The 12579-nt window shown below is 40.0% G+C and overlaps 1 protein-coding gene across 1 annotated transcript in view; it reads right to left on the bottom strand.

Moving 5' to 3' along the window:
- Nucleotides 1-12579, bottom strand: part of FOCAD (focadhesin) — a 272312-nt gene that overhangs the window by 242043 nt on the left and 17690 nt on the right. The gene's annotated exons all lie outside the window — the stretch shown is intronic.

Below are 12579 nucleotides of genomic sequence, written 5' to 3'. Positions count from 1 at the left end.
AACGTAATTATGGCAACCACTTTATAATTCACACATCCATCAACTCACATACTTTTCTTTCTTTTTTTTTGGTGGGAATGCTAAAGATCTCCTCACAGGAATTGCGAGTATACGACAGAGTACTGTTAACTACAGTCACCACGCTGTACGTTAGATCATCAGAACGCGTTCACCTTCTCACTGGAAGTTTGCATCCTCTGACCCACCTCTGCCCACTTCTCCCACCCAGCCGCTGGCAACCACCATTCCACTCTGCTTCTAGGAGTTTGGCTTTTTTTTTTTTTATTCCACATATAGTGTTACCACTCATATTTCTCTCTCTGTCTTATTTCACTTAGCATAATGCCCTCCAGGTTCATCCTTACTGTCACAAATTAGCCTGCCCTTTTTAAATAAGGTTCTCCCCGGGGAATGAAGAAATTTAGAAATAAAAAAATATTGCTTGTTCAATAGGAAAAAAAGGAATTATTTTTTAAATCACGGCTGTTGATATTTACAGAGCATCCGTTGTAAGCTAAGTACTCCCCTAAGTGCTTACCGTCTATTGTCATTTACTACCCAAAATACAGTAAGTTACAAATCACTGTTTATTTTTAGGCTAGGACAAGACTTGGACTCAATCCATTGGTATTATTTGGGGGCAATTATGTGAGGTGTTATTTAGTGTAATCTTTTACATTTCAAGTTTTCGAACTGACATAGGTTTGCCCATACTGTCCAATACAGTAGCCAACCGCCATACATGACCGCTGAGCACACGGACTGCGGCTAATCCAAACTGAGATGTGCTAGAAGCGTAAAACACACACCAGATTTTAAAGACTTAGGACACGGAAAAGAATATAAAATGTTATGTGTAATTTTTTATATCGACTCTATCTATACGGAAATAATATTTTCGAAACATGGGGCATACAATATATATAACTAAAATTAACATCACCTATTTCTTTTAACTTTTTAATATGGCTATGAGAAAATTTTGAATTATATATGTGGCTCACGTTTGTGACTCACCTTTCCTCATCTAATGATTTACTTTTCATATGATCAGAGTTTTAGAGAAGACAGGTAACAGACCTATTTTTCTATTGAAGTATAATTAACATACAGCATTATATTAGTTTCAGGTGTACAATATAATGATTCAACGATTCTATACACTCCTCTGTGCTCATCAAGATAAGTGTACTCTTAATCCTCTTTAACAATTTCACCCATCACCCCCACCCACCTTCCCTCTGGCAGCCATCACTTTGTTCTCTGTATTTAAGAGTCTGGTTTCTTTGTTTATCTCTATTTTTCTTTGTTCATTTGTTTTGTTTCTTAAATTCCACATATGAGTGAGATCATGTGATATTTGTCTTTCTCTGATTGACTTATTTCACTTAGCATTATATGCCCTCCCCGGCCATCCGTGGTGCCGCAAATGGCAAAATTTCAATCTTTTTTATGGATGAGTAATATTCCATTGTATATAAACACCACACCTTCTTTATCCATTCGTCTATCAATGGACAGTTGAGTTGCATCCATATCTTGGCTATTGTAAATAATACTGCAATAAACATAGAGGTGCACAAAAAAACCACAGAGATGCATAGATCTTTTCTAATTAGTATTTTCACTTTCTTTTGAGTAAATTCCCAATAGTAGAATTACTGGTCATATGGTAATTCTGTTATTAATTTTTTGAGGAACCTCCATACAGACCTATGATTTTTAACCAATTTGGGGCATCTACCACTTTAAAAAAGCAGTAGAATCCCAGAGAAAAACACATACATCATATTTGCATTTCATTCACAGAACTACTGAGGCTAAATAATGAATGCCAGTTTTCTTTTTTTTTTTTTAATTTATTTATTTTTAGTAATCTCTACACCCAACATGGGGCTTCAATTCACGACCCCAAGATCAAGAGCTGCATGCTCAACCGCTTAGCCAGCCAGGTGCCCTTGAACTCCAGTTTTCTAACCTTTCTTTCTTTCTTTCTTTCTTTCTTTCTTTCTTTCTTTCTTTCTTTCTTTTCTTTCTTTCTTTCTTTCTCTTCCTTCCTCTTCTCTCTTTCTTTCTTTCTTTCTTTCTTTTCTTTTCTTTTCTTTTCTTTCTTTCTCTTCCTTCCCTTTCTTTCTTTCTTTCTTTCTTTCTTTCTTTCTTTCTTTCTTTCTTTCTTTCTTTCTTTCAAGATTTTATTTATTTAAATGACCGAGAGAGAGACAGGCAGAGAGAGAGGGAACACAAGCAGGGGGAGTGTGAGAGGAAGAAGCAGGCTCCCAGTGGAGGAGCCTGACATGGGGCTCGATCCCACAACGCCGGGATCACGCCCTGAGCCGAAGGCAGATGCTTAACGACTGAGCCACCCAGGCGTCCCTCCAGTTTTCTAACCTTTAAATTCGGTCTTGTTTGGCCTTATTTGTGGACCAGATCTTACTGTGTGAATAAGTAAGTGTACTATATTTTAAGTGAGAGTGTAGCATGAATAGTTTATAAGTTTTGAAAAATGATGGCATCAATCAAGTAACAAATCCACTCAAATAGCAGTTAAATTCAACTAAATAATTATTTAGATTAAATATTTCATGTGGGCTGAGAGGGATGGTTTCAGATTAACTATTATTTAAACCCCTGCTTTAATTGTAATTAACTAGGGAACGTGGGGCAAGGCACTTAACACCTAGAAGCCACAGCATCCCCATCTATATAGTCTAGAATCATGATAATAAGCCCACCTCTTGTGTTGTTATAAAGAATAACTAAGAGTATGTCAGCAAAGAACCTGGTTATTTTTTCAATAAACTGTGGTAATCTAATACACGCAACTGTATCATAAAGATTGTAATGTTTTCCCTGTTTACAGATGAGGCTACTACGCAAACACAAGCATCAGAGATCATAAACGCTCAAAACTGGAATGTGCCTAAACCTACCTACAAACCCAAACCTACCCTACCTCCTAGTATTTTCCATCTCTCCTCACAAAACCCTCTTTTTCTTGTTTTTAAGCCACTGTTACTCTGTATCTGAGATCTACTCTTAAAAAACTGAATTTCTATTGAATTCTGTATGATTGCAGAAAGAGGTTACAATAATAGTTTGATTAGGGGCACCTGAGTGGCTCAGTGCATTGAGCGTCCTGGGATCAAGCCCCATATTAGGCTTCCCGCTCAGTGGTGAGTCTGCTTCTCCCTCGTCCCCTGCCCCTCCCCCTGTTTGTGCTCTCTCTCTCTCTCTTCTCTCTCTCTCTCTCAAATAAATAAAATCTTTTAAATAAATTTTTTAAATAAATCAGTTTGATTAGTACTGAAAATTAAAATGGTGAAATAGAAGAAAATACAACCACTAGCAGAACGAAAACCAAAGACAAGATAGAAAAATTTTTCATTGAAACTATGTCTTCAAATTACAAAGGCTACCAAGTGCTAGGCAAGATTCATGAAAAAAATTGCTGACATTTCTCAAATCCAAAGATAAAAGGAAAATCCTATGACCTCTCAGATTTATAAGATAAAATTTATAAAATAAAGACCATTTAGGGGCGCCTGGGTGGCACAGCGGTTAAGTGTCTGCCTTTGGCTCAGGGCATGATCCTGGCATTATGGGATCAAGCCCCACATCAGGCTCCTTGGCTATGAGTCTGCTTCTTCCTCTCCCACTCCCCCTGCTTGTGTTCTCTCTCTCGCTGGCTATCTCTGTCTCTGTGGAATGAATAAAATAAAATCTAAAAACAAACAAACAAACAAACAAAAAAACCAGAAGAGTTCTGTTCTCTTAAAAAATAAAATAAAATAAAGACCATTTAAAAAATAATAATTAAAAAAAATAAAGACCATTAGACTGACATCATTTCTAATTTGGCATCAGAATTCTCATCTGCAATACTGAATGAAGAAATATACATGGAAATAAAATGGAAATAGAATGGTTTATATAACTTAATAAGTCTAACCTCGCCCCCGAAAACTAAGAGTAATGTATGAGGATAAAAGAAATACTTTCAGACATTATACTCTGAAATTCTCAAATAAGTGCTCCAGTTAAAAGATAATACATGGTAACTGCACAATTTTGTAAATATATCTCAAACCACTGAGTTATATACTTTCAAAGGATGATTTTCCACTATGAGAATTTTATCTCAATAAGTCTGTTATTTAAAGAAAGAAAGAAAGAAAAAGATAAAGCATACAAAAGAACTGACAAAATAGAAAGAGACAGACTACAAAGAACTGGTCAGAATGAATACCAGAAGAACTTATATTCAAGTCTTTAACATTTTTCAAATGTGACTATGAAGTTTAAAGCAATTGTTCAGAGAGGATTTGGAAGAGGGGAGGGGAGAGTGTGGAAAAAAAAAAGAGAGAGAGAGAAAGACAACCTATAACTAAAATTCCAGATACGTTTTAAAAAAGTTAGTGGGGAGGGTTTTTAGGGGAGAAAAAACATTAAGTTAAGACAAGAGATCATCCAAGATGAAATGCTTAACAACATATAGGAAAAAGCGTTACTATCCAAAAAAAACAAGAAAAGCAACAAAATAAGGCTAATCACATAATAGCAAGATGAGCAAAGAATATAGATATGCAAATCACAGAAGAATAAGGTTCAGTGTTGATGAGTGAATGGGGAAATAAACACTTTCAGGTTGAGTATACATTGGTTCAGTGTTGTTTTTTTTTTTTTCAAGTAATCTCTACACCCAACGTGGGACTTGAACTTTCAACCCTGAAATCAAGAGTCGCACGTTCTCCCCAACTGAGCCAGCCACGTGCTCCCATGGGTTCGGTCTTCATAAAGAGCAAAGTGACAGTATTCATAAATGTTTAAATCCATTTAAAAAAATTCGAAATGTATATACCCTTTCTCCCATAAATTCCACTTTCGAGAACCCATCGTATAGAAATACCCTTTCGGGGGCACTTGGGTGGCACAGCGGTTAAGCGTCTGCCTTCAGCTCAGGGCATGATCCCGGCGTTATGGGATCGAGCCCCACATCAGGCTCCTCCGCTATGAGCCTGCTTCTTCCTCTCCCACTCCCCCTGCTTGTGTTCCCTCTCTCGCTGGGTGTCTCTATCTCTGTCGAATAAATAAATAATAAAATCTTTAAAAAAAAAAAAAAAAAGAAAAAGAAATACCCTTTCGTAGCCAAAAGATTACACTGCATTTGTTATCTTAAAAAATGGAAGAAGAAAAACATGTTTGTCAATAGAGAAATGTTTAAAATATAATACATTTAGGGTGCATGGGGGGCATCCAACTCTTGGTTTCAGCTCAGGTCATGATCTCGGAGTCTTGAGGTCGAGCCCCACCTTGGACTCCTGGCTCAGCAGGGAGTCTGCTCATCCCCCTCTCCCCTTCTGCCCCTGCCTCATGTGCACAAGCACGCCCTTCCTTCAAGCTCTCTCTCTCTCTCAAATAAACAAAATCTTTAAAAATAACAATAAAATAAAATATGATACATTCATAATGAAGAATACTCCGCAGCTGTTAACAAAGATGCGAAAAGATGTATGGAAAGCTATCCAATACGTATTAAGTGAAAAATGCAAGTTTTAGAACCATATACATAGGAATGGATTACTCAATTTTAAAACACTTAGAGTGTACGTACTTACAGATACTCTCTTTACAGGTCTAGAAATGGGGCTACAACTTCAATGGAATTAGCTGGTCCCTGATTCCACAGGCCTGGTCCTGACTGCAGACCCTCACCCTAGCCCCTTCTATATTCCAGAGGGAACCAAGTTAAGATTCGAAGGCGTCTCTGAAACACACTAGGAGCCCCGAGTCTTCTAATTTCCAGTGTTCACCAGAGCCCAAAAAGAAATTGAATTTTTAAAAAAGAAGAAGAGACACAATGACAAAAGGAACAGTTTTACCACCTAACTGCTTTCACTACCTACTTGTGCCATTGTTTGAGTTTTCAAAGAAGTATGCACCACTTTCATTTTTCTATTAGTGAAAAAAGGGGGGAAAGAGATTCATAATCTCACGGTGAGGAAGGACTTGCTGAACACAAATAGAAGAGTAAGTCTGATCTCCTAGATGGATAATATAAGCAGAAATTTAAGTAAACAATGAAATAGCCATGGTATCTATTATTTAGGACCTCTCGCTTGGCACAGTTTGGCACAGACACAAAAACAGGTTAATATGGAAAAGCAGACTTCTGAAGAACATTTGCAGGAATTGGAATTAGCCCTTGTGTAAGCAGGTTCTCTGTGGACAGACATACAGAGAAGAGTTCTTGAACGAATTGAAGTGAAGGCTTTAATCAGGACAGAAAAGATCTGGTTACATATTGTGACTAACTTACCCATAGTACAATGTGTTACTAGATATTCCCACATCCGGGTGGGAACTGTGCCTCCAATTCAACATGTCTAAAACCCACCTCTTGCTCCTCCCATGCACCTTTTCTTTCCATGTTCCCTAGCTACCTGTTAGGCAAGTCAGAAATCAAGGAGTCACCTTTGACATATTCCTGTCACTCATCCTCATATTTAATCCACCTCAAATGCTTCACCCCCCTTTTTTAAAAAAAATTATTTATTTGAGACAGAGAGAACGTGGGGTGGAGGAGCAGAGGGAGAGGGTCCTCTCCTAAGCGGACTCCACGCTGAGCAAGGAGCCCAACGTGGGGCTCGATCTAATGACCCTGAGATCGCGACCTAAGAGGAAACCAAGGGTCAGATGCTTAACTGACCACACCACCCAGGTAGCCCAACTTCACGCATTCTATATCTCACAAATCCATCTATTTCCCTCCACGTCTAGTGCAAGCAGGCAGGTATCTTCCTTCACCTGATATATACCAATAGCTCCCTAAACTCACCTCCTTATATCCATTGTGCCTGCCCAAAACCCAACACTACTTATAAAGATTTTATTTACTTGACGGAGAGAGAGCAAGAGAGCACAAGCAGGGGGAGTGGTAGAGGGAGAGGGAGAAGCAGGCTCCCCACCAAGAAGGGAGCCCAACACAGAGCTCGATCCTGAGACTCTGGGATCAGGACCTGAGCCGAAGGTAGACATTTAACCGACTGAGCCACCTATGCACCCTCCAACACTTTCAATATTATGTGCATGTTGTAGCCAGAGTGGCCTTTCTGAAACCCCTGATTCCCACTAGATAAATACTTCGGTACATTCCCTCAGCACTCAGGATAAAGACACAAATCCTCAAGATTAGCCATTGTGAACTGTATTACCGGGCCCCACCTACCTTCCCAGATTAATCTCAAACCACTCTCCCTTTGCTTTTGACTTTTTTTTTTTTTTTGTAAAGATGTGATTCGTTTATTTGAGAGAGAGAGAGAGAGAGACAGTGCACAGGAGCTGGGAAAGGGACAGAGGGACAGGCGAACTCTCTGCTGAGCATGGGGCTTGACCCCAGATCCACGCAGGGCTGGATCCCAGGACCCTGAGATCATGACCTGAGCCAAAGGCAGACGTTTAATCAACTGAGCCGCCCGGGGGCCCCAGCTTTTGACATTCTTTTAGGCCTTCCTACGAGCCATCGTCCCTCCCACCATAGGGACTTGGCACATGCTATTTCCTGTAATGGGAAAGCCTACCCTCTCCTGTCTGCCTGGATAAATTCTATTCATTCCTTGGTCTCATCTTAGGTGTTACTTCATCAGGACGGTAGTAAAGGGACTCCCAGCACAGTGTATTTTGTCTGAATGTAGTTTTTTTTTTTTTTAAGATTTTATTTATTTATTCGACAGAGATAGAGACAGCCAGCAAGAGAGGGAACACAAGCAGGGGGAGTGGGAGAGGAAGAAGCAGGCTCATAGCGGAGGAGCCTGATGTGGGGCTCGATCCCATAACACCAGGATCACGCCCTGAGCCGAAGGCAGACGCTTAACGACTGCGCCCCCCAGACACCCCTGAATGTAGTTTAATACCTAACTGTGCGACTATGTGATTGTCGCAGGCCCTGGCTCTAAACCAAAGGCATCACGAGTACAGCGACTAGTTCTGCTTTCCTCACCATGATATCACAGCACCAAGCACAGGTATACAGGAGGTAGGCAATAACAATGCGAATTAAAAGATGATAGTTGGATGGAAGACAGCTAAGATATTGTCTTGCTTGACTGCAGAGGAAACCTCTCAAGGTAATTGCTAGCTCTACCATTACGTGATTTTACACGTGCACACTGACATGACCGTATCTGATAACTTCTTTATTAAAATTTGTTATTTAGTTTACTACTAAATAAACTGATATGAATAGTATTACTAGTTGTAGTTATAAGCCCTTCACCTCAAAGATTGTATATTTAGCAAATGAGGGAATAGGAGGAAAGATAAAATTAATAAAATACCTGTCGTGTTATCAAGCAATGAAACAACCCTATTGAGGGAAGGGAGGCAGGTAGGTTTTGTTGGAGCTTTTTTTAATATATCTTAATTCTTGTAATTCTAACACTAAAACCAACTTAAGACTCCTGATAGAAAAGATAAATATTCAGTGTGGTAAAGAGAGATTTAACTACTGTATTGAAGACTGCCCACCGTGCAGCTAAACTCACCACACTGCACATGAACTCCTAGGAGAATCTGAAGAATATTAGATGGTTCCTGTGACTTAAGATCAGAGTGGTCGCGAAGTCCCCTTTGGAAGATGCCATTTGCTTTCACTCGCTTCCCTCTTAATTCATTTGTTATACATGAAAATCATTAAATAACAGTGCAACTTCTGAAACTTAAATCCCTCCCCCCATCTGCCCCCTACCCCAGTGCTTCTAAAGAGTGGGTCTAGGGGGCACCAGGGTGGCTCAGTCGGTTAAGCTTCCAACTCTCGATTTCAGCTCGGGTCATGATCTCAGGGTCATGAGATCGAGTCCCGTGTAGGGCTCCAAATTGGGTGTGGAGCCTGCTTAAAATTTTCTTTCTCTCCCTCTCCCTCTGCTGCTCCCCGCCTCCCCCAATTAATTAATTATTCTACCTACTTTTGAAATTCCCTATAAAAACTTTTTTAAATTATAGGAAAAGTACCTCTTTTTAAAAAAAGTTTTTTTTAATTTTTTAAAGATTTTATTTATTTTTTATTTTTTATTTTTTTAATAATTTTTTATTATATTATGTTAGTCACCATACAGTACTTCCCCGGTTTTTGATGTAAAGTTCGATGATTCATTAGTTGCGTATAACACCCAGTGCACCATGCAATACGTGCCCTCCTTACTGCCCATCACGGGTCTATCCCATTCCCCCAGCCCCCTCCCCTCTGAAGCCCCCAGTTTGTTTCTCATAGTCCACAGTCTCTCATGTTTCATTCCCCCTTCTGATTACCCCCCCTTTCTTTATCCCTTTCTTCCCCTACTGATCTTCCTAGTTCTTATGTTCCATAGATGAGAGAAATCATATGATAGTTGTCTTTCTCTGCTTGACTTATTTCACTTAGCATTATCTCCTCCAGTGCCGTCCATGTTGCAGCAAATGTTGAGAACTCGTTCTTTCTGATAGCTGAGTAATATTCCATTGTATATATGGACCACAACTTCTTAATCCAGTCATCTGTTGAAGGGCATCTCAGCTCCTTCCACGATTTAGCTATTGTGGACATTGCTGCTATGTACATTGGGGTGCATATGGCCCTTCTCTTCACTACGTCTATATCTTTGGGGTAAACACCCAGTAGTGCAATGGCTGGGTCATCGGGTAGCTCAATTTTTAACTTTTTAAGGGACCTCCACACTGTTTTCCAGAGTGGCTGTACCAACTTGCATTCCCACCAACAATGTAGGAGGGATCCCCTTTCTCCACATCCTCTCCAACAATTGTTATTTCTTGCCTTGTCTATTTTTGCCATTCTAACTGGCGTAAGGTGGTATCTCAGTGTGGTTTTGATTTGAATTTCCCTGATGGCTAATGATTTTGAACATTTTTTCATGTGTCTGTTAGCCATTTGTATGTCTTCATTGGAAAAGTGTCTGTTCATATCTTCTGCCCATTTTTTGATTTGTTTATTTGTTTCTCGTGTATTGAGTTTGAGAAGTTCTTTGTAGATCTTGGATACCATTTGCAAATATATTCTCCCATTCCGTGGGCTGCCTCCAGGCAAAGACCCCATCAAAAAGGAGAATTACAGACCGATTTCCCTAATGAATATGGACGCCAAAATCCTCAACAAGATCCTGGCTAATAGACTCCAACAGTACATTAAAAGGATTATCCATCACGACCAAGTGGGATTCATACCTGGGATGCAAGGGTGGTTCAACATTCACAAATCGATCAGCGTGATAGATCATATCAACAAGAAAAGTCTCAGGAACCATATGATCCTCTCAATTGATGCAGAAAAAACATTTGACAAAATACAGCATCCTTTCCTGATTAAAACCCTTCAGAGTGTAGGAATAGAGGGTACATTTCTCAATCTCATAAAAGCCATCTATGAAAAGCCTACAGCAAATATCATTCTCAATGGGGAAAAGCAGGAAGCCTTTCCCTTAAGATCAGGAACACGACAAGGATGCCCACTCTCGCCACTGTTATTCAACATGGTACTAGAAGTCCTTGCAACAGCAATCAGACAACAAAAAGGGATAAAAGATATCCAAATCGGCAAAGAAGAAGTCAAAATGTCTCTCTACACAGATGACATGATACTCTATATTGAAAACCCAAAAGAATCCACTCCCAAACTATTAGAAGTTATAGAGCAATTCAGTAATGTGGCGGGATACAAAATCAATGCTCAGAAATCAGTTGCATTTCTATACACGAATAATGAGACTGAAGAAAGAGAAATTAGGGAATCCATCCCATTTATAATAGCACCAAAAACCATATGTTACCTTGGAATTAATTTAACCAGAGACGTAAAGGACCTATATTCTAGAAACTATAAATCACTCTTGAAAGACATTGAGGAAGACATAAAAAGATGGAAAAATAGTCCATGCTCGTGGATCAGAAGAATTAACATAGTTAAAATGACCATGCTGGGGCGCCTGGGTGGCACAGCGGTTAAGCGTCTGCCTTCGGCTCAGGGCGTGATCCCGGCATTCTGGGATTGAGCCCCACATCAGGCTCTTCTGCTATGAGCTGCTTCTTCCTCTCCCACTCCCCCTGCTTGTGTTCCCTCTCTCGCTGGCTGTCTCTATCTCTGTCGAATAAATAAATAAAATCTTTTAAAAAAATAAAAAATAAAAATAAATAAATAAAATGTCCATGCTACCCAGAGCAATCTACACTTTCAATTCCGATCAAAATACCGAGCACATTTTTCAAAGAACTGGAACAAATAGTCCTTACATTTGTATGGAACCAGAAAAGGTCCCGAATCTCCAAGGAAGTGTTGAAAAGGAAAAACAAAGTTGGGGGCATCACAATGCCGGATTTCGAGCTGTACTACAAAGCTGTGATCACAAAGACAGCATGGTAATGGCACAAAAACAGACACATAGACCAATGGAACAAAATAGAGAACCCAGAAATGGACCCTCGGCTCTTTGGGCAACTAATCTTTGATAAAGCAGGAAAAAACATCCAATGGACAAAAGACAGTCTCTTCAATAAATGGTGCTGGGAAAATTGGACAGCTACATGCAAAAGAATGAAACTTGACCACTCTCTCACACCATACACAAAAATAAACTCCAAATGGATGAAAGACCTCGATGTGAGACAGGAATCCATCAAAATTCTAGAGGAGAACATAGGCAGCAACCTCAACGACATCGGCCAAAGCAACCTTTTTCATGACACATCTCGAAAGGCAAGAGAGACAAAAGATAAAATGAACTTATGGGACTTCATCAAGATAAAAAGCTTCTGCACAGCCAAGGAAACAGTTATAAAGATTTTATTTTTATTTATTTGACACAGAGAGAGACAGCCAGTGAGAGAGGGAACACAAGCAGGGGAGTGGGAGAGGAAGAAGCAGGCTTCCAGCGGAAGAGCCCGATGTGGGGCTTGATCCCAGGACTCTGGGATCATGCCCTGAGCCGAAGGCAGACGCTTAACGACTGAGCCACCCAGGCGCCCCGAAAAGTTCCTCTTTTAAACACCAACTTTATCCAAAATTTTCTTGGTAATTTTTTTGTGTGACACTACAAGCTGATTTCCTTCCCTTAGTCCCCCTGACAATAAAGCCAGTGGTTGTTTCTACCATTGTTACTGTTTGGAGAGGAAATATGTAGTTTCAAAAGAATATTCCAGAGGATGATGACAATGGAAAACACAGTGGCATCTCACCATCACAGGAACACAGTTATGTTACCTTTGACAATGACTCTCTATCCACTCCATGTCTCCTCCTTCTAGCCCTGTCAGAGCAGCACTGGTCTAACATTAGTCACGTACGCACAATTATAGTTCAAAGCTACGGCTGAGCTGAGGGGCTGAACAATACCTATTTCCCAAGTCATGGCTTTCCTCCAAGTTCAATCCTAGTGCAGAAGACTCCTTGCAAACAGTGTTCCAGTCTCCTGTGTGAGGACTTGCCACTCCTTCCCCATTCATGTGGTTTCCGTGTAGGGAACCTAGCACACATGTTCACACAGTGAAGACACAGACTCTAGAGGGTTAAATTGTGTCTCGCAGAAGGATACATCTAAG

This window comes from Ursus maritimus, unplaced genomic scaffold, assembly GCF_017311325.1.
Source record: "Ursus maritimus isolate PB19 unplaced genomic scaffold, ASM1731132v1 scaffold_17, whole genome shotgun sequence".
Classification (NCBI taxonomy): Eukaryota; Metazoa; Chordata; class Mammalia; order Carnivora; family Ursidae; genus Ursus; species Ursus maritimus.
The sequence above is the reverse complement of the archived record's forward strand: the minus strand, read 5'-3'. Positions and strand labels throughout refer to the sequence as shown.